Below are 26,974 nucleotides of genomic sequence, written 5' to 3'. Positions count from 1 at the left end.
GGGAAATATCTTCTGATCCAATATTATATATAACGATAGTTTTTCCCCGCGTTATTACCTCTGGGGTGCCGAACACCGAATATACTTCCTGGACGCCACGCATCTAAATAGCCGCTTGAACGATCTACTTGTATTGTGTATCGAATTTCGTCAATTTATTCGCAAAATTATTATTTCCTTACTTCATGTTTGGAATACTTAAATACGTTTTTATATTAAAAAAATCCTGGTTTCCCGAACTGAATATATATATACAAATGTTAATTTTTCTTTTAGTTGGGTATTTTATGAAATACCGACTCTTTTTCAGGCCTTGTTGTTTGAAAGTCACTTTTGACGAAGTTAAATTTCGACAGCTTCCGTGGTCGAGGGGTAAAGCTCTCGACTAGCAAGCTGGGGTTTTCGGGTTAAACTTCCTCCGTGCGCAAGAAAATTTGTGTTATTTCATAAATTACTGATATAAACTAATAGCTAGAATATTTTCGTCAGGTCCCAGAGTGGAAGATGCTCTCTGTATCGCCTTGGTGTAAGACAACTGTTCAAAAAATAAATATTGCTTGAAATGGCTTTGGACGTGTTTGGTGATCAAATTTGAATTGTCAGGTGCTTTCTCACCTTCCTCTTCTCCATTTCCTTCCCTTGGAGCATGAAGAATGCAATGCCCATGCACAATGTTCGGCGCTATTTTTAAAACTACCCGTTATTATTGTGCTCAATATTTCAACACTGGCAAGCACATATAATATGGTGTAGATGTTAAATGTTAAGTGTACTGATTGAGACATAGAAAAACATCAATAATTACCAATCAACCTCAACAGAACGTAACCGAAAAGGGCAACAAAACAAGATGAATCTATTTGCCACCTCCAAATAGACGAGAGTCTAAAGGAATCCAATAATGCTTATTTGCGGCGTCACACTGCCAGGGAAATGTTGAAACAAGGCAGACTCGGGTTCTCAGTCACTGTCTTCAGTCACGTCACGTGACACATACACATCAACACGTGTTTACCGTGATACGAGGATCACGGCGCTTCGTTGTGCTGTCTCGGTATCGGGCGCACGCTCCCCCGTCCTCCGCCCCCTTCCCTCCCCCCAATCCTCCGCCCCATGACTCCCACTGCAAGGGTGAGAGCTTGATTGATGAAAGATTCATTAATTCTCGTGAAACAATGCCCGCAAGAAGCACCGGGCCGCGTGCAAGAATCATGACGCACCGCCTGTGACTTGTGCGATCCACGGGATAACGGAACAACCCGCGCTACCTCAAACCAAGCTTCATCCTACCAGCATCTGAACTACTACCCCCGAGTAGCCGGTGACTCAGGTGAGATATTACATAATGAGAAATAAATTACTCAGAAGAAAGAATAATGTTTTTTTCTTATATTTTAGGAAAGCAGGATATCAGCTTTGTGAGATTTTTAGTGTTTATTATGTGTGTTGTTTCTTATGGAATAAGCTGCCGGTAGACTTTTTGGGAAAAGGTTAAAATATTTATGACTACTATAATATTGAGTACCGTATTTTTGGTAACTATAAACAAACTTTTATTTATATATTAGTATAAAAAATGTTTTTAGAAACAATCGTTACTACATCATTTTAAATATGAGAAAAAAAGAGAACTTTTGATATGAAGGGTCCACTGTAAGACAGAATGAATGACCAATAAAATAAAATAAATTTATATAAATTAAAGTATCATTATTTTTTTTTCGTCATTTATTTTATTTTAATTATAAGCTTTAGGTACCAATAAAAAAAATATATTTTGTCGTCCATGTTTGAAGTTACCACTGTAAAAATGATAACGGCCCACACTGAAACTTATTCAAGGACAATTTTTTTTTTTTTATTAATTAACAATACTTGTTCATTTTAACTCCTTATCTTGTTTTAAATTATTCATTTTCTTCTCTCGTGTTTCCAGTATGATAAAGATTGCCAGAGCATTCTTTTGTTCAGACCGTCAAAACATCTTCAGGTACCCATGGTCATGATATTTTTTATCGTATTTGTATCGGTAGTCTGTTGTCGTATGACGTATCATACTTGACATATAGTTTTACCTATGTTTCTTAATGGTAAACTTGCATTTAGAGACACTAGGATTCTAAAACTGTATTGTTTACACATGGATGCAGTTGTAAGACCTTTACGTAGAGTGTAATAGCCACGTCCTCTATTCTGTAGCCTCTAATAAAGCATCATGAAAATCTCTCGACTTTGTGCGAAAGAAAGCAATCAGTTTGATTGATTCCATTCACTCAACCGATATATTGCAATCGTTAGAAAAGAGAAATCTGTTGAGAAATCTGTATTTGTTCTTCAGATATTTCAAAGGAAGACGCACAGAAGAGCTGGCATCGTTGATATCTTTAGATACCCAAAACGCGTGCCCTACGTATGCACGTGGTTGACGTTTTCGGATGAAAACGGGTTATTTATACGACTCGTTTGTGTGATCAACAACTCTACTACAGAATGACTTGTAAAAATATACCCATTCAAAATGTTCACTTAAAAAAATGTTTGGAAAGGATTCCCAAAGATGCCATTGGCATTCTGCGTAGAAATAATATAATATATTATATTCATAAAAAAACAATTTAAGGATCCATGTCATATTCCCCTAACGAATGTAGAAAAAGTTTACGGAAAACATTTTCATTTACCTAAGGGCCCGTTCCCACTTCCGTTTTAAAAACGCAGGCGGGTCCCGTTTTACAAACGGATGCCCTAGCGGCTGTAGTGGATGTAAGGAGCTGTTCACACTAATTGTCCGACACGATTTCAAAACGGATCCGACATTTTTTTTCGGATGGATCGCCAGCGCAGCGCGTCCGTTTTAAAATCGTGTCGGAACTCGCTCGCTCATAGTTTTGTATGGAGCTGTTCACACTTGTCGCCTAGTCGTTTCGGCAGAGTCCCCGCCGCACCCCGACCCCTCCCCGCCCGCTCCAGGTCGCAAGGAAGCAGGCACGCTGCGTGCTTGTATTTGGTCATTTTGTTATTTTTATTTATTTATTGTTTTTATTTTAGTAATTTGTACATTTAAGTTTACAAATGACTAATTAATTATTACATTCAAATATACTATGATTTTTTTTTCTTGCTTGATGTGGCTCCTACACAACATCTTGAACTTTTCAATTGGGGCAGACTTAAGGTTTTCCGGCAGCGCGTTATAGTATTTCATCCCTTTATATAATATAGTATTCTGGGTATTCGCTTTGTCCTTCTTTGGTAGCCTAATTTGATTGTACGTCCTAGTTTTATGTTTGTGTATGTCCTTGTTGTATACAATTTTATTCGAAAAATATTTGGGTAGCAGGTTGTTTACAATTTTGTGTAACAATATCATCGTGTTCAAGGTCAACATCTGTTTCACCGTTAGCCAATTTAGTTCGTTTAACATTTTATTTACTTTTGAATACCTATTTCGTCTGAGTATTGTTCTCATTGCCCTATTTTGGAGAATTTGAAATTTATTTTGCTCTCGGTCGTTTTACAGGAAAAGGATAGTTGAGCAGTAATTAAAATGTGGAGCAATAATGGAGTTATAAATGGTGATTGCAGTTTTTTCGGACAGTTTTTGGCGAATTCTTCCCAAAAAAGATATTTTTTTACCAATTTTCTTTTGGGTATATTCCGCATGTTTGTTAAAGTTCAGTTTGGAATCTATTATAACTCCCAAGTATTTTATATTGGTAACATTTTCAGTAATTTCACCATCAATTTTGATTTTGCTTTCACTGGATGTCTTCTTATAACCAATTACCATACATTATGTTTTTTTTTGTATTTAATTTAAGCTTATTTATTTTTAGCCATCTTGACACATTATCTAGTTCATTATTTAAAATATGTATTAGTTCTTCATAGTTTTCTCCAATTATGTATATAAGTGTATCATCGGCAAATAGTCGTACTTTGCAATTTGAAAATATTTTCACCATGTCATTAATATAGAGTATGAACAATAGAGGTCCAAGGACTGATCCCTGTGGTACTCCTAATTTATTTTCCATTGGTTTTGAAAATTGATTATTAATTTTTGTTACCTGTATTTGGTCTTTCAAATACTCTTTTATTAATTTAATGGCTAGAGTTGAGAAACCAATTTCTTTAAGCTTTCTTATCAATATTTCTCGATCTATGGTTTCGAATGCCCTTTGAAAATCCAAGAATATTGCTAAGATAAATTTATTACTATTCATTCCTTCTTTCCATTCTTCAACGATTACATTTAACGCTGTTTCACAAGAATTATTACATCTGAATCCCGATTGTTCTTGGTATAAAATATTGTGTTCATCTAAGTATTGCAATATTTGTTCTTTTATTATCACTTCAAGTATCTGTTCATATTTCGGTAAGGTGTTTATTGGTCGAAATTCTTCACATTTTCTGGTATTTTTAACCTTTGGGACCGGTATAATGGTAGACAGTTTCCATGACTGTGGAAATTTTCCCTCTTCAATTGTCTGATTAATAATATTTAATAGAGTAGATCCAATTACTGGAAAAGCATCTTTTATCAGACTAATAGTTAATCCATCTGAACTATTTTTTGATTTAATTTTGTTTAAATGTTAAATAAATATTCTGCAGTTATTTTTCTGAAGACCAATAATTCTTTGTTTGAGTTGTTATTATCATTTGTGGGGTTGAAAACAATGTTGGGTATTAATTTGTTAATTTGAGTGATGCTTTCTATAAAATATTTATTAAAGCTATTAGCCATGTTTTCTTCATTTATATCTTTTGGGAAGTTTACTATTTTTATGTCGTTTTTGTTATCGCCATGTACTAATTCTTTAATGCTTTTCCAAATTTTTTTGGGATCCCCTTCTTCTGAGTTTATTTTATTTTTTATGTACTCATTATGCGTTCTTTTTATGTCTTTAGAGTATTTATTTCTCATTTTTTTGTAGTTATTCCAATCCATAGTACTATTAGTAAGGAGTGCTCTCTTGTAAAATGTATCTCTATCGTGCTGCATTGTGCGTAGTTCTTTTGTGAACCATTAAAAATAAATTAAAACGTAAAGTAAATAAATTAAAACATAAAGTAAATAAATTAAAACGTATTTTTTATCCTAGCAATCTAGCTCGCTAAAAACTCAGGGACCGCCACTGGAAGACCCAGTAGCCAACAAACTACAATATTTTATTTTTAATCAATTAAAAACAAAACGGTTGGTGTACACAACTTTTTATATCAAAATTCTCAACATGTTTCAAAATTTATTTTTTAAATTTCACTTATTTTTCTTTATTTTAAGCTTAAATGTTTAAGATGTAATTGTTTAATTACCTTAAAAATATCGATAGCCTTTCTTCAGGATAAATGCACTCACTCAATTTTGAATTTTGATGCGTTAAGCTCTCTGAAATTCTTCCAGTAGATGGTTAAAGGAAGCGATAGACATTCTAAAATAATGAAAGAACTTTAGTTAATCACTTCTCAACTCACCAATTAACACTTGGAAAGTTCCTACAGAAAATCTTTCAACCTAAATTAACTATTTATTTTTTTCCTTCTTTTTAATAAGTACCACTTGATAACAAGAGCTTCATCATCGTCCATTGCGCACCATTACCGAAAAATAAGCAAATAAAATGTTTTGGTTGAATTGACAATTATTTGTTTTCGTAGAGTATGATCCAATTTTAAAACGGATCCGTTTTTAAAACGGAGGTGTGAACAGGGCCGTAGAGCATCCGTTTTTAAAACGGGATCTGCCTCCGATTTGAAAACAGAAGTGGGAACGGGCCCTAATTCTCGAGGTTCGTAGATTAATTATTAAACAAGGTTGGCTCATACAGGCACTTTTCGGAAAAAATCACATCGGGCCGCTCGCAAGTTCGTGACGTTGATGTAGTTTTTGTACAGTAGTGAAAGATAGAAAACGTCGGTGACTCCCGAAGAAAACATGACGGGATCAAATGAAATTTGCTGTACGGTATGGTAAAATTAGGCTATGCAATGTAATGACTGAACTCAGGGGTGTGAGTAGAATGTATGTATGTATGACTTGGAACACGCCCGAGTAGGACATGGCGCGATAAAGTGAAACAAATTCTTAAAAAATTCTAAATAATATTACGTATTTCCATCTTAACTACACCCAGTTTACAGGTATACTAGAATTCACAATCTCAAAACTTTACTCCAAACCATAAACAATCCCGAGCAAAACTGGGTACACGTCAGCTATTAAATATTATAATTGTTGGTATACCTTTCCACGCAGTTATGTTGGTTTATTCACACCACTAAATATTTTGAATACATCATCATTACTTAGTTTTAATCATTATTGAATTTGACAGCCACCTCTGGTCTGGAGCCCCAAAATACTTGAAAAAAAACTCCTGTGTGGAGAATCTACCACCATATACGAGTTTTTTATATAAATACAATTATTTTTTCACTTAATTACACTTTCCCTATTATATCCTTGTCAGGAAAGTTTGCTTAATAAAACTTTCAATTTAAATGTCTTCAAATAAAATATATAAACACTAATAAATAAAATGCATTCTGAGTCCCTTGACGCCACTTGCATTGCAGTAAATTCACATCGTTTCAGTGGAAAAAGGGCTTCTGTCTACGGCACGACTTTTCAGCCAATCACCACTTTATCTCCTGGATGAGAAAACCTTGTAGGGTGAGTGATACAGCTATTGGCCCTGCTACAGTAATGGGCCTTTTCAAATTTGAAAGCATATAATAAGACTTACGGCGTCTCTATCACACAGTATCCTTCATAAACATGTAGTGTTATCCTCGTCTTTCACTCACAAGTTCAATATTTTACTACCATGCGGCCCTAGTGTAGTTAATGGCGTCTTCTCGAAGTGTCTGCTAATTTTGCTGTCCTTTCTTAACATTTTGTTAAGGTATTTTGTTTGTGTTATTTAGATATAATAGTCAGAGAATGTGTTTTTTTGTGATTCCTTCTGATTTTATGTGTAAATGCTTTATTGTTAGTGTCGTTGATGCCGTTTTTATTCATTTTTAGGTTAAAATTGGCGGTTTTATGTGGGTGTCTAATAACTGTCACTTCAAAACATACAATCTATAGTTATTAGCCCCCCCGGCCAATTACTATGATTTTTGGGAAAAAATGAATTTGGTTTATTTTCACAATGGACGAATAATGCGAAAAAACGGCTTCGCTGTGTAAATTTGAAGTAAATCAGACAACAAATAACAGCAATTGGCCGGGGGGCCAATTACTGGGTTAAAGACCTGCCAATTACTATATCATTTTTTTCCTCAATTTTAGTTGTTCGCCCATCATGGCAAAAATACCAAAGTATTCGGTCGAACAACTAGATAAGGCCACTGAAGAAATAAGGAGTGGAGTAACACTGCGGGCTGCTTCGAAAAAGTATGGAATACCTAGAGCTACTTTACAATTTAGATTAATAAATCCCACTACCAAATCCCAATTTGGACCAAAACCGATACTTTCTAAAATGGAAGAGCGAGACCTCGAATATTGGCTATGCGATCTATCTGGAAAAGTTTTCCCCGAAAAAAGGATGACGTATTGAACAGTGTTCAATCTTTTCTCAATGAGAACCCTCGTCCAAATCCCTTCATCAATAATAGACCAGGAAAAGGTTGGATGAAAGCCTTTTTAAGGCGTCATCCAAATATAGTGGCCAGAGCAAGTGAGGCAGTTTCCGGATCTAGTTCTTGCGTATCTGAAAAAGACATAAGAAAGTGGTTCTCACAGACTATATTTACGAAAAGGGACTTAATCTTGTTTTAAAGGACGCCTCGCGAATTTTTCTATGCAGATGAGTCAGGTTTTCAGACATGTCCATCCAGTGGTCGGGTATTTGCAAACAAGGGAGACAAAAACATTTATGCAATCGATAAGGGAAATGCAAAAGAAAGCCTAACTGTAATGTTTACATTTTCTGCTGACGGAAAAACAAACCTCCCTATGATAATCTACCCATACAAACGGATACCTGAAAGAATTGGTATCACAGTTCCTAAAGAATGGGGCGTCGGTCGCAGTGATTCAGGCTGGATGACTACAGAAGTATTTTACGATTATATTAAACATGTTTTCCACCCTTACTTAGTACTCAACAAAATTAAACTGCCAGTCATATTATTTGTTGATGGTCACAAATCTCATCTATCATATGAAGTAAGTTTACTGTGCAATCAATTACAGATAGAAATTATTGCACTATATCCTAATGCAACGCGGATTCTTCAACCAGCTGACGTCTCTGTTTTTGGACCTGTAAAGCAAATGTGGAGAAAAGCAGTTCGAGAGTGGAATGTGGAAAATCCCGACGAAATTGTTTCCAAATCTAATTTTGCAAGCATATTAAAAACTGTTGTTGATAATATAAAATGGTTGGTTAATGGTTTCAGGACATGCGGATTGCATCCTTTTAATCCAGACGCCATAGATTACACTAAATTTCTTGCCAATGGATCTCCGCAAATATAAGATAGTGGTTCAAATACGCAACTAAAAACTATGGGGTACGACATGTTTTGCAAAATTGTTGGGTCAGATAATTTACATAAATTTCAAACTTTTAGGGAAGTTGTAGGCCCGGAAAATAACACAAAAGAATTTCATGTATTGTTTTAAATGTGGAATTTTTTTAACAATAATAATCTTAATGAAACTGGCACAGAAAACGAAAATAATAATATGGATTCCATTACGCTTTGTAACCAAGAATCTGTATCAAATCCTAATACAGGGGAAGATAGTGAAGAGCATCGAAATGTTGATCAAATTCCTAATGTTTCTGGTGATATAAAAGAATTAAAAGAATACCTATTCCGCCCCAAGGAACCTGCAAGAAAGGGAAAGAGGGATACTGAAAAGAGTTCATATGCTGTTTCGTCAAGGCAGTACCAAGAATGTTTGGAAAATAAAGCAAGGCAAAAAAAGCTTAAAGATGACGAAAAAAATAGCAGAAGGGAAAAGAGGCAAGAACTCAAAGACTCCAAGAAAAGAAAAGTACTGGAAGAGAAAGGAAAGAAAAACAGTAAGAAAATTAAAAATAATCCAATCACTCTATCTTCAACAACCAATAATGAGAAGTCCGATCCAGCATCGGCTCAAACTTCAAAGTCTCATCCTGCAAATGACGGTGATTTCATTATTGATGAAAAAGAATGTCATATGTGTAAGAGACGTATTAAAACAGATTCTTACCTAAAGTGCGAAGATTGCAAAGAACACTTCCATGGCACTTGTGTACCCAAAAAACACGTTCACCATGTCCCTGATAAAGAAGACGGCGACATGTTCTTATGTCATATGTGTTTCATGGTAGCTGGTGATCAGTCCGACACAATGTCAGAAGACACAATGTGCTCCGACATGATGGGCACAGAAGATATTCTAAAATTACTAAACTAAATCTAGCAGCACGTTATCATTCGCCTTTTTCCCTCTTTTGTTCATGTAGTACGGTCTTGTACCTTTTTATTTTGTATTTTTATCATTAAACTTACTTTTTATCATTAAAGTAGATAATAAGTTCATTAATTCAGGGATTAAAAGCACAATCTCTTTTAACATATTGGGGGGCCAATTACTACAGAAGGTCAGGGCCATTAACTGCGCCAAAGGGGCCAATAGCTGTATTCTGTCCCTTTTTTCATTTCGTAAATATTATAAAAATATATGTCAATGTACAAGGAAAACTAATTATCAATACACGTTAAGAAATAAATTACCTACCTATAGGTGTAAATGATTTAAAAAAATGTTAGTTATTGAGACAAAAAAACGATGTTGAAGTTGAAAATTTTCTTAAACGGCCAATAGCTGTATCATTCACCCTAATACGTTTTCTACGAACCTTGCCTAATTCCTAGATTATGCTCAATATAATTTATTTTTACTCTGAACATTCAAACTTTCCAAACACTGCCGTCGAGCTCAACTTGTTGGTGAATATTACTTATTTCAGTATCTGCCCAAGTAAAGTTTACAAACGTACTGTCACGTTTTTTGCAATACACAACTTTTCCAACTTACAACTTTATTTCTGTTTAATGTTAGTATTATTTCTCGGACATGTGTTTTTATTTGTGTGTTGGCTGAAAATATTTCACGAAAGCATGTCTGGTTTTCCTTGGAAGTTGTTAAGCCAGGGCTGAGCACTACGGGGTCGACAGTTGCTGAGGATTAATTGGGTTTTGGGAGAAGTTACTGGATGCAATCTCCTGGGAGCTGTGACTGACTACTGCTGGGCTTGTTATATAATGGGAACTCGAGGCCTACCGCAGAAAATCTTTAAATTATTTTGAAAATTAATTAAAGGCTTTTAAAAATATTTAAAAACATGATGTGAATGTAAGCAATGATCGTTTTTAATGATGATTTTATTTTGCAGGCGGTAAACGGAAGGTATAACTATATACATAAGTTGAACAAGCACTAGAAGCGTCATTATGTATGCAAAATATATATTTTTTAAAGAACAATATTTATGATGGAATTGAAGTTGGGAGCTAAAGCCTTATTTTTAAATACAAGAAAAAAATATTAAAGTTAAAATTTATTTACGACCTGTATATAAACTGAAGGTGCATCTAAAATCTTTCGTACAATCTAACAGTAGACTTGTGAGTATCATTGTATGTTTCATTATTACACATTTTTTCAGTGCTGTAATGATATACAGGGTTGAATTAAAGTCAATATAATTAAGTTCTTAGATTTTTTTTTCGGTTAAGAAGTGTGTCCTTCACTCAGCTAAAAAAACACGCAGAAGCCTAATCAGTGTATTGACAAGGTTTGTATCTCCTTGTGTTCCATACTACCATTTATATTTGTACCTGTGAATCAATCTAAATTATTATCTAAAATATATTCCATAAGAAAGTTAATAGCTCAGAAATGCACAGTATAATTTGCAAGGCAGATAGAAACATTACAACTTTAAATTTATACGCTGAGAATGCCAAAATTTTTAAAATCCCAACCAGGAATTATTAGATTCCTGGTCAAATAAAATATTACACGCAAAACACTTCAATTATCTCAACCAAACGTAATTTGACAAATTTTAAAATTATATCCGAAAATAAAGTCGCAAAAATATATATTAAATGGTGCCAAGCTTAACACTTACAAGAAACCGAAGAAAGGTCTGTAAAATCTGAGATTGGATTACACCTATGGAGACACTACATATTTTATGACCAAATTAAACGCGTTTTTCCCCCAAGATACCAGACATTCCTTTTCCCACCAACCACTTCCACCTTGATAAAATTAAGTTTCGGTTTTATAATTAATAAGTTTTTACAGTGAAAAATAAAATATTATCAAAAATGTTACTTTCACGCTAAAATTTTACTGAGCTTACTAGAATTCATTGGTAGAAGAAATCGGTGACGGCCGAGAAAGATATGACACAATCGAGTTAATCAGATACTTTGTGAAACGTTCTGAATATACCTACTCGTACTACAAGCTTGCAATCTTACAGTCAGTTATAATATTATTATGTGGATCATTTTCTTTGGATGCAAACTGTAAATTGTAATATGCACTTATGATAATATTTTGCAGCGCCAGCAAATCGCAAATAAGTATCACCCAAATTATCTTTGGTATCACATCTAAAAAATATTATAGTAATTACTTTTTGTACTTGTGTCCTTTGAAAGTCATAATCAGAGTGTTCGAAAATGTGAACGTGTAATCTAAGTTCTACGTATTTTTATTTATTGTGCCATTGTGACCTTCTTAATCCATTCAACGAGGCTGTAATTTTTCTTAGGATGACACGCTTCCGGTGTTCTTGTCTTCCCTCCGGATAGAGATAAAGCTCTCGCAGGAAGTGTCGGGTTGGTAAATACCTTTGACAACTTGATTGATGAGTGATTCATTTTGTTCTTCCGAGGACTAAAGTCTCCTTTAAGCTGTGTCTCTCGTCACTAGCAATTTTAGAAACCGTGTGATAGTGTAACACTCAAATTCACCGATGACAATCTAAACTCATAGATAAACAAAGCAAGCATTGTTCTTGACTCGTGTCACAATGTGACAGAATTGTAACAAAATAATTTTTTGCTTAATCTTCACAAATGGATTATTAAAACGGAAATACAATAAGGTTATACTTTTTTGTTTTGTCAGCGAGCTTCCTCTATCTTCACACGCGTCTTGAATGAAAACGAAAAAGACAGATGATACTAGAACAATGATTTCACTTACGACCTCTCGCTGGGTCTAGTATACATTTCAGCTTCTGAATCCGTAGAAAAGAGCACACACATCAAAAAAGCTTATGCATTTCGTAGGATTATGTATTTATTCACACCACACGCGTAGGTAATATTTTTCTTTAAAAATTCTATAAATTTTTGTTTTTCCGTGAATTTGATAACTTGTTAATTTTTAGAAGTGTATTCTCACTGGTCAAAATTGATTACATTTCTGTGTTTTTACTTTCTTTGGTATTGGTATTACCTGAGATGTCTTCCAAGATTTCATTCATTTATTATATTTGTAAAATGTTTTATAGTTAGAGGTAATGTTTCCTTTACTATTCTTAAATTCTGAAATTATTCCACCCGTGCAAGGTTTCGATTTCGTTTGGCCTAGTATAATTTGATATTTCACTATACTGACGACCTTTTTATTCATCTGCATGTAAGAAACATGCTCTGAAAATAATGCAATCTGTCAGATTTCTTCTCAGGCATTGCATTCCAGCGATATGTGCATTGAATATCATTACTTTTAAACGCGCAACTGCGCTTGGGTCCCGGACATTGCTCCAGTTACACGGAGCATTACTTGTAGATTCCCAGACATTGAGAAATTATACAATACCCCAACACGTATCAAGATAGCGCCAAAACAATGCCAATTACTGGGTACAATTGTTCCAGAACAGTAGTACTTGATCAGTGTGGTGGTACGTGCAGTTTGTATTGTGCACCGCTCGATCCGTATGACAATAATGTGATATATCTATTGGAGCACTAGTCTGTTTACTGGAAATCGTGACCAAATTTACAATTCGATTAAACAGTTTGAATCCTTGCTCAAATGCCAACATTTCAACTGATTCACTGAAAGTATAAAACAATAGTACCTACCTACGAATTGTGGGGGTCTCCGTGTGCCGAAGAAAGCATTTTATCAGTACTACTAATAACAGTTTTTTTTTTTAAATTTGGATTAATATTAACTATATAGGTACACTCTAAGGATGGGTAGTTTCCCAGAATTTGAACAGCAAATTTCAACGTTCATTTGCGGGTTCTGTGAAAGTCCTATTCAAATGTTGTTATTATATTTTTATAGGCTAGTTGTTTGACAGAACTGAAATAATAATAGAACTTGAAAAATATCTTCAAAAATTAACTTTGAAATTGTTCTTAAAGAATTGTTAAAATTCTTTTATACAACTCGTCCTTAATTTAAGGAAGGGTGATACAACCCGTCCTTAATAATACTCATATTTACCAAAACAATAATTCATTTAAACTTAATTTGTAAACTAATCGGAAATGTTAATAACTATATTTAAATAGCAAACGACCCATCAATATAAATTATTTTCAGCTTCTCATTTCAATTTCATTTTATTTGGCCACACGTAGCGTCAGCTATAACATTGATGGTTAATAATAAATTTATGATTTATGGACGCAAATTTGATATAAAATATTTTATCTTATCAATAATTTATAAATTCAGTATTTTTTATTTCCACTACTTTTTTCGTACTTTAATTAAGTGTATTTATTAGTTTCATTATATAAAACTGATATTACCAGAATTTTAAAAATAATAAAAAGGCAGTCGAGCAAAGTTGCCACAAGGCAGCTTGTCTGCAGGTTCTACCATTTTTCTTTAATTTAATTAACTTAACACAAAATAATTATTTTGTTGATAAATTTATTTTCAATATGCACTGGTCTCTTCTTCTGATTGGGGCTGCTTCCTTCATCATGTTTCCAATATGCCTCCCCTGGCTTATCATTTGGGTAAATTTCTTAGATCTCTTATTAAACACAAACTTGGGCGAGTCCATTTTAATGAATTTTTTAATTCCTCCCAGTCAATTTGGCATATTTTTTATCTCGATTACAAATTTAACAATTATTGACTAGTCCATTTTTAAATTGCTTGAGTCTTTTAAACTTTTTAATCACTTCCCGGTGCCGTTACCATGCGGGATGATTCGTATTATATATACAAATTTCTCTATGTTCTAAGTAGTAAATATTTATCAGCAATTTCATTTGCCTGTCTGGGAATTATAAGTCTAATGGTCTTATATTTAGCGACATCCTTGCCAAAAGTTACTGAGAAAGATCCTTTGGTCGTAATTACGCCTTGTCTTGAAACATGCAGTGCGTAAGCAATTCATCTGTGTCCTAGTATATTGTATAGGAAAAGAAACGTTGGCTAAAGAAAGAGGAAGCGCAACACGGCATAATACCCCAAAAACAAATCACCATATCACTATAATGTGTATATTGTGTTCCACATGGTGAAATCAGCTTAATTTCTAATCGGTTTAAATCATTATTACTGGGATCATCTGTTCATTGTACTGATATAAAATACTACTATTTTATATCTTTACTTTATTTTACAAGTTCTAAAAACTATTTTTGACGATATTTTCATCTTGGGTCGGCCGAAATCTGTTTCCGCATATTATGTGCGAAAAAAATCTTATGAAAAACCTTAAACGTTTCAAATTCTATATTGAAGAGCCTGTAAAAGAGTACCATCCTTATCCGATACCAAAAACCGATTTGTGAGCTCCAAGGATCTTTGTTATCGGTTATACCCTTTCATTTTGTAAAAATAAAAATTCTTTAGAAGGATTCAGATCACCACTTAAGAAGTGTTTCGTTTTATGCAAACATGTTATAGAAGCTTCATATTCGTGATTTCAATGTGGTCAGATAACAATTTTGGTTGTCATTTTGAATATTATTGTTGTTAAATTTGTGTTTTTCTGATTCACTTGGTTTAGGATATTTAAAAAACTATGGATCCTGCGTTTAATATATAATTTTAGATTTACATGAATAAGGTGGTCTTTTTCCTTATTAAGGTATCATGCCAAAATAATTATGTTTCGTTGGATTACGAAAACAAAAGCAATATATTTTATATTTTTACGAGTATATAAATATAATAATTAAACGCGACAAACCAAATAATGCATTACTTGTTGAAATTATAATTGTCGTTATACTGCGAAATTAATCATACTTTTACAAGACCGGCTAGTAGCTGAATTAACAAATGCGTCGAGTTCCCACCAGGCTTCGTGGGTTAAATTCCAGTTACCTAATTTCCGTATCATTGCTTCAAAAGTTTTACACTTATGGTGATTTATAATAATGGTGGTTAACTACTTATGTATCAAATCGAAAACTGTTCGTTAAAATACAACCTTCTTTCTGATTTCTTTTTTTTTTGACAATTTGACAATGATTTCTGATGAAAATCATTGTCAAATGCTACAGCCAAGTATAAATAAGTTTAAAGAGTGGTTCATACAATTTATAAATGTAGAAGGGGGCAAAATCTTGACTTTCTACCGAAATAAATCTCTTGTTTTATTCGAATATTCCATTCAAAACACGGCTTTAGAAATGACCAAGGAAATGGGAGATCTTAGTTTCAGTTTGGATGAAAAACTTAAATTTGTTAGTCACATCCATCAAATTGTGAACAAATGTATTAAAAAACTTAACTGTTTCTCTAGTTAGAAGCCTAATTGAATGCAACTCAGCAGTTTGGTCCCCCTCTAACAAAATTCATGTTGATAACATTGAACGAATACAAAAAAAATTGTAAATGATTAATTAAAAATCCTGATAAAATACATAAATTATAGTTTTCTATTTAATATAATAATTTATTCTAAAAACACAAATATTAGAGACAGACTTAAAATGAATAATTTTACTTTCTTATTTAAAATACTAAACTACAAATTAGACTGTTCCGAATTTTCAACGTATAAACTACACGCACCCACAAGAACAACACGACAAAATACTCTTTTTTACTGCAATATTATATTATTTATATTTATGTATTATATTTTTGAGGATGGAACCTTCCTCTCGGAAGACTGGAGTCAACCAAGCCAACAACTGAGCCAATTCCCAATTGGGCAAGACCGGCATTTATTTCGTATATTAACTGCTGTAATTTCAATTGAATCCGAATTGGTGTTAAACTTGTTATTAATTTTGAAATTTGATTTAATAAAAAAAACCTTTATACATGATTAACCATCACTATGATTTAATTATATTTCGTAAGCAATAAATTAGAACGTAATCTATAATGTAGGTATAACACATTACTGATAGAATTCATGTGAAAAAATAATGGTTCCCATGTCCCACTGCTCCTGCGGTGAAACGATTGCTCTATTATCCACGGCTGTTAGCTGAACTCGAGCCACTTTGCATATCAATTGCCCAACTCTTGAACTGACTGGGTCAAGATTTTTTTCCATTTATGCAAATTAAACACTTTTTTCTGCAGAAAAGAATGAACAAAATTGGCACCCTCATTAATTCCTCCAGGTTCATCTGCATAAGTGTATTTAAATAAAGGTAGGTTGATTTTTTTTATTTTTAACCTTTTTGCGCCATTGCTATTTTAATACAATAACCATTTTTATAAAAGTTTATTCACATCCCTAAAACATCGTTCTGATTTAGTCATAATACATTTTAAAACCATTTTTAACTTTTAACAAACAAACAAGCAGGTCATTTTAATAAATCCACTCCTGTTTTGTATCACAATTTTACACTCCCGTGCATCGTATGCAGAGTTTTGGAAATGTTAACAAATTATAGTTTACTCCTGTAAATAAAGCCAGTTTATTTAAATTTACTAACTAGCTCTGTTTGTTGAGATCATAATCAATTTTATTACCGTGCATGAAACAACATTTTTTGTTGTTTTGCAACACATTGTTCGTTTTTTATTACTTGTTAAAGAATATAAATTGTATTTAATTTATTTGTGTTATTTCACAATTTATTCATTTAACATACGTGGGATAAGATAGGGTAGTGTACCTGATACATTTATTAAGCTTTTAAAAATAATTCAAAAACACATAATTAAAGTCATATATAACAAAAATAAAAAAAATCTCGACTGACTTATTATACAAAGAAATGATTTAATATCCGTAAATTGTTTTTATTACAAACTATGAAATAATTAATTAAAAAAAAAAAATATTTCAAAATAAATGAAAACAGAATGATCAAAAGAAAAAACAGTATATGTTACACCCCAAACCAATACTAAATTAATGCAGACACAGCAGTTTCATTGGTCCTCGTACATTTAACCTTCTACCACTACAAACTCAAATGATAAAATATGAAAAAGATGTAAAATTATGGCTGAATGACGCAGATATTTATTTATTTATTTATTGCATCTCATTATACATAAAACACTTTTTTTTCACATAAAAATCAACCTCAATAGGACTAAGCCTGTATCGAGAAACGCTTTTTCTATATGTTTATCCATCCTTCTACAACTCACTTGCTGTAACTTTCTAAACTGTAGTACATTATATTTTCTCTTTACTTTTTATAATAACTAAAAACAAAAAACTTTTACACTCATTCTACTTATGTATTTTATACTTTAGGTACTTGGAAATATAGTAATCGTCTTTATACTACCCACACTCAGGCAGTGCCTTAGTGAGTTTTCATTTCTTGTTTATACTATTTGTTATTATCTATTATCAGACCTGAATAGCGAATAACTTCAGTCCCACAACACACACAATTGGTGATGCCATAGTCTCGTTTGCTCCAGACGGTTCGGAGCAATTGGGACTATTGTCCGAAACTCAAATTAACAAAATGTAAAGAGCGGTGGTCGCCCCAAAGTAGTCACTCTTGATGAGGCTAACCGGCGCACATTAACAGGAGAACACGAGCAACTCCCAAAGGAACAGTACGATCAGTAAACCAGTCACTTACCCGTACGTAGATGGCTGATTTGTCATTTAATTTGTTTCCCATGCATTGGGCTCTCGGCGCGCAGCTTGGGACACTAACATGAAATGGAATATGTTATTTTGGCGTTACTGTTTTGGGTGTTGGGAAAATAATTTTTGATATTGGTGTAATTTGCATGTACGTAAGTACCTTAAAAATAGCTTCACAGTAGTAAAAAGTGAATGAAAAAATGATAAATTAAATAATTTTTTCTATCAACAAAGGTAGTCTGTGTTTTGTTTTTCAAGTTTACATTATTTTTTTATCTTATTATTTTGGATTATTGTTGAATAAATGGTCATTCAAGTTTTTTAATTTTTTTTTGTTATTTGCAAATTTTTTGATACATAGAGGAAAGTACGTATATAATTATACAAAACATAAGATATTTACAAAAAAATCCCACAAAGGCAAAGCCTGTGCATAGGCATTATAAGTTATGAATTCAAAACAGTGGTGGTTCCTTACCTGTTTGTAAAATTTTGTATTTAATATTCTTATCATAGTTCGTTTTACTTAGAGTAGCGCAGCTTTTCAGCCTTTGTGGACTACATGCCACTCGATAACCTGTATCTTAACTATAAATTTATGAGATGTAACCTTCCTCTACAATTAAAATTCTAGAATTGTGATCTATTCCTGTCTCAAATATCTGCACAGATCAACTCAACTATTTTCTTATAATGTCATGTCCGTAAATTGTTTAGTGTCCTCAGTGCTCCCAACCGTCTGCATCTAGAGAGACTAATATCGGGGTATATTTTGAAGCTGAAATTAGTAAAAGGGAAAAAGATGGAAAAAACGAAGGTGGCGAAGTACCTGACTGTTCAGATCACCAAATACGGCTTATGCTATTTCAAGCAATGTTTCAATTCTGAATAATGGTTTTTCACCTAGGCGATTCTCACTCTGGTACATGTTGCAAATATGCAATATAAATTATTTGAAATGAATCAACTGTAGAAGAACATAAATCAATTACTAACTCACACCGGGGATTGAATCCGCAACCGCCGGATTCTTAGTCGACAGCCTTATTACCCCTCAACTACGAAGGCTCCAATTCACTCCAGTTTTAGAGCTAATAAAATACTTTTTCATAATATCCGGCTTGGAAATCATCATCGTTCGAGTAATGTACAAAAGGTGGTTTTCACTCAGTTATTTCTCAGTAGGTAGGTACTTAATATTATATAGAGTATTATATCATTGAACAGGGTGGGACAGCTATCCCAGTGACGTGTTGTATAGAAAAAATGGTTTTTGGGATAGGGCCGATTTGAAAGCATTTCCTACGCTATAAATAAATACACTCTAGCATTGTTCTAACCAACTGTGGCCGTTAATACATTTCTCGGAAGGAGAACCTTTATTGAGCTACCAAAAATTTATCTTCAAAGTAAAACTTCTCGAAAGGGTCTTCCCCAAGGTAGAGTTTTACCTGTCTTTTAAGTGATACTTCCGATCGGCATGTCATTATTTCTCTTATAGCAAATATCATAGAATTTAAAGATGAAACAGTTCTCTATTCATCACCCAAAAACATCAAAAAACCTATTAAATATCCTAATGAAGCCATAGATAACCTTTTCGCAAGGCTCACGTCCTGTATAAGTTTCAAGCTCAAATTAAAAGTCAGCATTACGCTGAAAATAAACTCCAAATTCCTTAAAAAAAAATTAAAATAATCTTTATTCCTTCTTTATTAATATTTTTTTAGCCGAGTCACATAAAATAATATTTATGAAAAGGGGATTTTATGTTAAGCATTTTTTTTTTGTTAAAAATATATTTTGGCAAATTTTTATTTTATCTAAGCGTTTTTGAAGCTACGTAAGTTTTTCTTAACCGTAAAAAGTTAAAATTATTATATTTATTTTTTATACTAAGTTTTAAAGAGCTTTAAGAGGCAGTGGACTAAGGGGATAAAATTCGAGGTCAATTTAGAGTAGCTAAAACTAGAATATGCAGATCTGGCATAGCTCGAGCAAATTTATAACGATATTTCGGGAGTTAAGCGGAATCAAAAACAAAATTTATAACTATGCTGTTTGCGAACTGGCTGCTTTAAATGCTTTGCTATGGTCGATTTACACAAGTGAGCAGGAAACTGGGAGCAGGGTGCAGCCGCCTTTACTCTCGCGATCCATTGGTTTGAGAAGTTATACTCCCTTTAGAATATTCCCGATAGGAAAACAGACCGCCACCGCATGCGACTTGCGACTCGGGTTGGGGAATCAGGCGGCAAAGTGGCCGAGCTTCTCCCCCTCCGCCCGCGCTGTCGTTTTTCCTCTATTCGTCGGGCTACGGTACTCCACAGTTCTGTCTCTACTAACTGCTATTGCGGTGTCACAGTGCTGTCGACGTATCTTATTTTAACACGGATTGCTTCCAAAATATAGGCGATCAGTTTGGCTTAATCACAGCTGTTACAGTTGTGTATGCGTACATAGTATACGTTTTATTAAACTGCTCTCTACCGGCTGGAGTCAGTGAGACTATGACCCAATTGGGGTGTCTTGTGAGGTTGTTAAGGAAGTTGTGAGGTGGGGAAAGATATGGGAAAGAGGGTTGAGGAAGAATGTGAGGAGTATTCAGATCACAATTCTGAACGATGGTCTTACACCAGGGCTATACTGAGAGTATATTCCATTCCAAATATACAATAAAATAATCTTTGAAATTATACAAATATATCAAATGAATCACACCATCCCCAACGGTAACAAATAACTGTCTGAGTCTGTTAGACCATGGCATTCCAATTGGGGTATTTTTTGAGGCTGAAGGAGGTAGTGGGGAGGGGAAGGAGATGGGAAGAGGAATTAAATGGGAAGAGGAAGGTTGAGAAGTACTTGGCTATTGAGATCTGGTCACTTAACACGGAGTTAGCCATTCTAAGCAACTTTTCAATTTTGAATAGTGGTCTTAGATAAGTAATAAATATGTCTTAAAATAAATTAAAGATTTTTATTTGTCTTTCAAGTTTTCAACGTATCTACATAGTTTTCAGACTATTTTATCTCGTAAGCTAATGAAGATTAACTTTCAATAGTACTGCTTACTGACTCATTATTACTTACTTATTAACTTATAATTACTTACTTATTTACTTCTAATTACTTACATGAATGTGCTGTCCATTCTGTCCAACGGGAATAGCAGCTTCGTAGAAAAAAATAATAAAATCAACATATAATTCAATTACCAATTGTTTTTATTTGATTTTCCAGTGGTGTAGAGAAGATTAAATCGACATTTACATCCCAATTAAGTTGTATTTATGTTTTGCAGATATAAAAAAGCCTTTATTGGACCTTTTCCTAGAATTTCAAGCGTTTCGTAGCCTATCCCATACCAAAAATAAAGTAATATTTGTGAAGATTTTTTTTATTGGACATTTGCATTCTTCTCAATTGAAAGCGACTTACTTTGGACATAACCATCAATAGATTTAATCATTATAAGAAATAAGACGGAAGAAAATGAACAAATCATAATTATTTTATTTTTATTTTATGAAATTGTTTTACTGCGGCATTAAATAGAATTGTTCGATATGGCACAATTTTCATCAAATTTATTCGATTTTTTAAAAATGTTTAGTATAAACAAAGATCTTTTAAATAATCCACAACAATTCTACAAATATTCAAAATATTGATAAGTGGCTTACATAATAATCTTAATATCACACTCATAATATGAATAGTTGCACAAGCACGCATCCTTGGCATTGAAAGCGTTGCACTAATTCTCTATTAAGCCATTACATGCCAGTCATTAGGTATGTAGTCTGTGATGCTATTATCCGCTTCAAGGCGTGCATAATTTCACATAATGTCTGCAGTAATAACGTAATCCCATAGCTTTCTTTATTAGTGTTATCACATCACTACCTTCATGTTGGTACCTATTTACCTGTACAAGCAACGTCAAAATATAAAATATGTATCAATATCAATTCGAACACTTTTAGCGTGTCCAGTTAAAATCAGTATATCTGATATCAATAGATGTTATAAATTATTTCTGATATCAATAGATGGAAATAATAATTGGATGATTTGTATAGCGCCGTTTTTGTGAAAAGTCACCGTTTTAAAAAGTAGTTAATTAACTCAATGTGCAGAAAATTTAAATATAAATTTTTAATAAAATATTTTCCTAGCAAGCTTCGTTTCCTCAATTTGGGAGGCGGCTATGTGTAGCACCGCCCGGGAAACATTTATTGAATAACCAACACCCCTGTCATAGGTCACCCCAAGTGTTTCGCTACGTTTATTGACTTAGCAGGGGTTCCGAGTTTATAGGGTAAGATTTGTGGCGGGCCGAATCGGGAGAGTTGAGGGAGACCCTTTGACCTCTCCAGTCGCACTTATTCTACCCAACGCGTTACTCCTTGCACCACAGTGGGAGGGATGGATGCATAGGTCTGTTACTCCTGGACACATTGACCCACCCCTCATACCTTTTCTATCCCAGAACTTTCTTTTACATTACTTTTTATAAAAATACTCCCCACACAGCATTCCCACAGATGACATAGGCCCTAAGAGAATTTTTTACCTGAAGGCTTTTTTACCGGTCAGTGGTTGAGTGGGCATAGCGCTTGGGTCTCACCCGAGCGTCGCGTGTTCGATTCCTCGGCTGGTTAAGTCCTCCATCACACCACAAGCAACATTTTCGGCTTTCTGTGGTGGTAGTAGGAGATTTTCAAACATTTTTGGGTTATTCATAACCTGGGAATGTTTGTCTTTCTTTCTAAAAAAAAAAAAAATATAATTAACGAACAAAAAATTTTTAGAAAAACTGTACATACATTTGCCAAAACCAATGTAAATCGATAGGTATGTAAAAATACACGTAAATTTATTTAATCACTTAAATTTAACTTTCTCAGACAGCTTAAAAATCATTATTAACCACTTTCAACGTAATATTTATTAATTTTATAATACTATGACTTATGAACTCAAGTTTTAAATTAGCAACGCATTTAAATAATAGTAATGTTGGTACATAGTTCACTTTGTCGAACGACTCATTAGTATTCTTTACGAAATACAGACTTTTGAGGTAAAAAAATACATGAGGTAGTTTAAACATGTAATTACTTAAAATGTAAAAATGATGCACAATATGCTATTTGTATATATTATATTTTGATTGTGACAAAGTGACTTGTAAATATTTTATTAAAAGCTTTACACCCCCAAGTATTCTTCCCAATGTTACAGTTTTTTACAAACGACATCTCAAATTAAATTTAATTCGGTGTTCTAACTATGTTTTACATACATTTAAAACAGAAAATTATTCCCATATCCTGCCACGACTTGCTGTTAAAGTATTTAAAGCACATCATCTGTATTCATATATCATTACCGGCGAAAGCTTACAAATGTAAAATGTATTCGTATTTCTAAAGCTGCTTATGCATCACTCATATTGCAGGCTTATTTCAATGTGGATTCTTTGAATAAAATGCAATCGGATTCTAAGAAATACAAAGAATATGCTTTCCGGTCTGGTCCATCTAAATAAGAATTTATTGAACGTAGTATGACTGTGCACTAACAACCTACTTGTGTTGGAGGGGTGCTGCAGAATCTCATCTCCCACTTGAGTGGGAAGCATTGCAACGTTTCCTGCAATAAGATATTTTCTATGGCAGCTGGATTGGCATTCTTCATATCGCGCGTTTCACACCGTTTCTTCCTCCCCGGTGCTACTTCAATTTACTTTTCTCAACACTTCATGCGATAATATATGGACGATTCGTGATTCATCTGATTTTGAAGGTTCTGGCTTGTATATATAGGAATTGTGTTATTTAGTAGATCACTTAAATTTTAATGTTTTTGTATTTAGATTTGTGTTTGCAATTGTTTAAAAAAAAAACAGATTAAGTAAAAATATTTCAGTTTCAAACATAATATATGTGACTCTATAGTTTTAAATGTTTGTATTTTATTCCTTACATTGAACCATTTATGATGAAGAGATTTTTTTCGATATATTCACTGAATATTATATTCGAAATACACCAATTGTTTTGATTTTACAATATAAAACTACTAGAGATTATCATAACAAAATTAGTTAAATGTTTTTGAGTAAGGTGTCGTGAAATCAATAGTCAAACCATATTTTTTCAGTGTTAATGAATGATTTTTCTTTTCTTTGAGATAATTTATATAAAATTTTTTTTTTTTTTAATAATTACTATGATATTGGTGAGCAATATTTATGGATTTTAATGGTCAATTATAATAGTTCAAATAATTTAACCCCGCAGAATGGAATGGAATTGAAAATACATATTAGGCAACGCGGCTTTTTCCGAATACCGAATTTATTTGCACCGTCGTTGTGTTGTTTCAATGCAAATATTGAAATCCACCTACGTGTGGATTGGGCTTTAATTTTTGTATGATTGTGGTAACTGGAAAATTACGTATGCAGCAAAATTTATTAAACAAATGTTTAAAAATTTAATGTTTTGAGTTAAGCTCAACAAATATTTGTTTACATAAGAACAGTACTTTTGAGACAATATACAAAAATGAAATAAGGAAAAGCGCCAAATGTGGAAATTTATCTTTTCACCTGGAGAATCGGCGTTAAAATTTGTTAGTTGGGCAAACAGTTTTGCAAAGAAAAATGGTTTACCAAAAAATTATTATGTTACAAGTAAAATCAAACTTTCAATGTTAATTGAAAGAATGATCAAATTTACTTTAGCCAATAAAAAAAAACTAAAGATTGAAAAACGTAAACCAATAAAAGTTATTGAAAATTTAAATATTATTTTAAATAACCCACTCCAATCTAAAGCGTTATATTAAATTACAACCTCAGTTTAATAAAAATAGTGAAAAAGATTTAAAAAATAAAGCATATAGACGCAATAAACGTATTAAGTTATTATCTCACCAACTTTAAGAAACCATTGAAATTTAAATACGTGTTATAAAAAACAAAAAAATAAATAAAAATAATACTGAACTAATTTGGCTTTGAAAGTGTCAAGATTTCAAACTAAAATATCTACGATATCTATAAGCTCATCGCACAATCTGTTTATTCTCTTCATAACATAATTGTGAAATAATATATTCCTTCTAAAAGGTGGTTCATCGGATACGCTGGATTTAATTTTGAAATGAAATATGTAATGTATTTTAACAATATCGAGACGTTATTTTTTTAGAAAAGCAACTCATTTCCAATAACTTCAATAACAGCAAATTACAAATGCAAAACATTAGAGTTGCCAGATGAAATACAAAAAAGAATTGTGTGATATTTAAATCATGGAACACCCTTTTGATAAATATCTTGATGGGTAAGTTATTTTCTTGTTTGAATAACCTTTGTTGTGAATATTTTTCCTATTAACACTAACAGTTATTTTTTTAGATGCATTTTCCTCCCATTCCGAGAAAAGTGTACAGTAAATTTTCTATCCGAACTGTCGCTGATTCCGTGAGTAAGGAAAACTATATTTTGCTGGGTTTGTCATATTTTATGTAAATTCCGTAGTGTATTTCCCGGAGAAATTACGTTACTTTTCCAGTATTACATCTGAGTAGGCACTGTTATTATAATATCTGTAATACCAGTAGCTGAAACAGTTTCGTTTGAAGACAGCAGAAAGAGAAATATATATGTATTTGATAGGGATGCGATGCAAATACCGCAATAAATATTAAAACTTCTGAAATCTTGAATGCGCGTTTTGCAGCATAAATGCCATAATGAGTGTGTTTGCATGATAGACTTGAATTATTGCTGAAAAACTATATCAAAGAGTTCACGTTTTAGATATAAATCAGAACCGGTTGTGATATTGCGAAGCAGCAATAACTATCAAAAATTGTGAGGTTTTGTGCTGATATGTAGTTTCTTATGTTTGTAGTAACAACACAAAGATATTTTACAGCACTTGTGTGCGATGAAAAATGGTAACCTGTACATAAGGCACAAAACAGAATAATGTTGGTCTGACTAAAGCAGCAAAACTTTCGTAACACGAATTTTTTACAGCTTTTCTGTCTGGAATTTTCAGTTTTTGTTTTTACACAAGCTATTCACAGGAGGCTCTCAGGGCCTATGTCATATTTGGGGGTGCTGTCTGAAGTGTTTTTGTTAAGGAAAAAAAGGAAATGAAGATCTAGGAAGTAAAAATATATGAAGTGTGTGTTGTAATCTGGCGGTAAGTTTTTCCAGGATTTACGGACGTTTGAGTTAATCTCTCTCACTGCGATGCAAGACCATGGACAGTAGGTGGGCAGACGTATCCACCGACCCATAAAAATCTCGCCCCATGAATACGGGCAACCTTGCCAAGCACCAAACGTAACAAACCACTTGGGGTGACTCATAGCAGAGGTGTTTGTTTTCCAATGAATATTTCCCGAGAGGCAGTACCCATACCCACCTCTCAAATCGGAGGATTTTTAATTTGTTCATCTATTATCATTTAACCATGTCTATACCGTGATTACTACTTATCGGATTGTGAGCAAATTATGCCTTTAATTAACTACTTGAATGAAGGATTTTTAAGTTAAAATTATGTTGTATTAATTTTAGGAAACAGAGGACAACGGTAATGAAATCAATTAGCAGTAGAGTAATGCGATGAGAAGCGTTGTATCTGGTGCCAGTAGGCCGGGTCTAACGAACCGATTTCTCAAATCGAATAATCCTTCAGGCATCGAAATATCGCTTCGCCCGGTTAACTACTGACTTTTGTCTGCGTACTTAACAGGTGGAGGTGAAATGAGGTTTTAGATTTTAGTAATCGCCAAATAATACATTTCTTATGAAAAAGTTTAGTTTCGGTGCACAGAAACTTGCACTACAGGCGGGAAACTGGAAAGCTATATCACGGAGAGATTCCAAA

The 26,974-nt window shown here is 33.2% G+C and overlaps 1 pseudogene; it reads left to right on the top strand.

The window, feature by feature from the left end:
• The first annotated feature begins 7,043 nt into the window (after positions 1–7,043).
• On the top strand, positions 7,044–8,497 carry LOC149423441 (uncharacterized; annotated as a pseudogene).
• Positions 8,498–26,974: the final 18,477 nt, after the last annotated feature.

The sequence above is a fragment of the Hesperophylax consimilis genome, chromosome 5 (genome assembly GCF_061612785.1).
Source record: "Hesperophylax consimilis isolate HC1 chromosome 5, BYU_Hcon_1.0, whole genome shotgun sequence".
NCBI lineage: Eukaryota > Metazoa > Arthropoda > Insecta > Trichoptera > Limnephilidae > Hesperophylax > Hesperophylax consimilis.
This window is presented reverse-complemented; position numbering and strand designations above follow the sequence as displayed.